General features: G+C 43.6%; 1 long non-coding RNA gene across 1 annotated transcript in view; it reads right to left on the minus strand.

Annotated features, from left to right (window-relative positions):
• LOC123522519 overlaps nucleotides 1–2,688 on the minus strand; it is a 7,623-nt gene extending 4,935 nt beyond the window's left edge. Inside the window, exon 1 of the long non-coding RNA XR_006680779.1 lies at nucleotides 1,018–2,688. This is a non-coding gene — a long non-coding RNA (uncharacterized LOC123522519). The remainder of the gene's footprint in view (nucleotides 1–1,017) is intronic.

Consider the following 2,688-nt stretch of genomic DNA (forward strand, 5'->3'; position numbering starts at 1 on the left):
TACAATCCTACAGCTCTTTAAAAATGGCCTGAGATACAATCCTACAGCTCTTTAAAAATGGCCTGAGATACAATCCTACAGCTCTTTAAAAATGGGACAGGCTGCTGCCACTAAGGCCATTCTGACTAGCAACAACACTGTAAGGCACAACAACACTGTAAGGCACAACAGATCTGCAAATGCTCACAGGGGCAGAAAGCCTCATCCTACTACCTTGGAGTGGCTGCTGGTCTCAAACAGCTGACCTCAAACAGAATTCACAGTCCAAAGCTTAGCTCATTAATCCACAAGGTTTTTTTTACTCATGTTAAACAGACAGGCACCCCAATAGATAGGCAAGTGTGACATCTTAGATAAATGACAAGCCCAAGTGGCTCTTCCCTACTGCCTCACAAAACACGTTTTACATGCATCCTACAGGGAGGGTAACATTGCAGCTAGAACATGCTAAAGACCAGGAGAAACAGAGAGGTACCCTGGGAGTGGCCAGCTTCATGGCTTATACTTCTTTCCCTTTTTCCTCAGCATGTTTGAGAGACCGAAGCTAGTGACCTTGTGTGGTGAGCTCCATGTGCTGTTAGTGGGTAAGACTGCCAGAAAATGCCACTTCTCTGGTCATCATTTACCCTCTCTTAAGTGTCTGCGAACATCCTGGGCAGCTAATCGACTCAGGACAAGTCAGGAGCGCTTGACAGAACACACCTATCTGGCACCTCCGAGAGAATCTATTGGCTTTGTTACGGTGTCTTATGGGGTTCCCTATGAGCCACCTTGACGTCATGGGGTTCATCCCCACTGAACATCCAGGTATCTGGACCAAGGGGAGGAAACGCTACTCTGTTCTCGGACTCCGACAAGCCCGGACACTCATGCAGGGATTCTTTCTGTCTCCAAACATGCTTGTGTTTCTGGGTTCTCCCTGGTGGATCCCTTAAAGGCTTGAAAGAAAAACGAGAACAAGAGGACAGGGAAGAGAAATTGGAGAGGAAGTTTGTTCCCAAGGGAGCAGTCACTCACTGTGGGTCCGTGGATGGGTGGCGTTGGGTGTCACTACTTCGGATCTGGGAGGAGCCTCTTCATTCCTCTTTTGGAAGAATGTTTTCAGGCAAGGGACAAAATTCATAGAGTCAGAGAAAAAATTTGAACAGAAAGAGTTTATTGTAGGGGTATACTTAAGAAGTTCAAAGGGCCCTTAGCTAGTCTAAAAGGCCCAGAAGAACATCATACTAGACCTTGCATAGGCTAATGGTGGGCTTTCCACCAAAGGCTGGCTTTCTGGTGGGTCTTCTGCTCTTGGCTGGTGTCTGTAGTGTCCTTCCTCCTTCCAGGGACATGCATCCCAGCACTCCAGACTTCAAGCTGTGTCCATGAGTATTCAGTCATTGTGGGGGTAGTTTGAATACCTGTCTTTTCCACCCAGCCTTCAAGCTCTCTGGTCTCTTCTAGTGATAGGGAAGTGTGTCCTTTCTGCATGTCACCAATTTCCCTCCACTTAACACCTCTTCTAACCTTGCCACTTTCTGACTAGCTTAACGAGTGCCAAAATATAACCTAGAGTATATCCCACCTGAATTTAGAGACCATCTAAACAAGATTGGATGTACTGAGCACTAATCACTGAAGACCAGGTACGTTGTGGGTGCTATCAAGGACATCATACATGAAGAAAGTAAATGATCCTTAAAAAGACAAGGAAGATCAAAAGGGATGTCACAAAAGGGCTCTGAAACTTACTCTTGAAAGTAGAAGGGCTAAAACAAAGGGCAGAAATGATGTGAAAGAGTGGCACAGATTTCAAAGGTGCCTGGAGAAGACACGTAAAGCACTATAACACAATGTGCAAACACCTGGAGTTAGAATCCCAAAAGTGAGGGATGGATGCACTCAGCATATCTCAAGTTGAAAGAAACGGAAACCTTGATTTGCAGTATTGAAGACAAGCTATTGAATGATGCAGAAAGCATCAAAAGAAGACGGAAGGAATACAGCATCACTGTACCACAACGAACTGGCCAACATTTGACCATTCCAGAAGGTCGCATACAATCAAGAACTGACAATATTGAAGAGAGAAGTCCTAGTTGCACTCAAAGCATCGACACTGGTGAAGAACAAAGTTCCAGGAACTGACAGAATAGCAATTGATGTAGTTCAGCAAAACAATGCCGCTCTGGAGATGCTCACTACTGTAAGAAATTTGAAAGATATTTCAAGAAATTTGGAAGCTAGCTACCTGGCTCACTGACTAGAAGACATTGATATTTGTGCCCATTCATAAGAATGATGATACAAAAGAATGTGGAAATGATCAAACATCACCAATGTCACATCAATGTAAACTTTTTCCTGAAGAACACTCAAAAATGGGTGCTGTTATACGTTGGCAGGAAACTGCTAGAAATTCTTGGCAGATTTAAAAGAATGTGGAATGAAGGATAGCATTGCTAATGTCAGAAGAGTTTGGCTGAAAACAGAAAGGTGTTTACCTGTGTTCAATTGACTCTTGTTTTAGAGTTTAAATGCCCAGCACCTGGTTTGCAAAGGGCTATGTGTCAGGGAAGAGAGCCCCTAACAAATCATTACAGGTCCGGTAGGCACAATTGTACAGTGATTAAAAAGTAAAGATTATCCCTATAACGTGGGAATTTTTACTTTCAGGAAAAATTTTTTTTTTTGTTTTTATTCTTT

This window comes from Echinops telfairi, unplaced genomic scaffold (assembly GCF_000313985.2).
Source record: "Echinops telfairi isolate 266 unplaced genomic scaffold, ASM31398v2 ScPeMD7_7420;HRSCAF=8458, whole genome shotgun sequence".
NCBI lineage: Eukaryota > Metazoa > Chordata > Mammalia > Afrosoricida > Tenrecidae > Echinops > Echinops telfairi.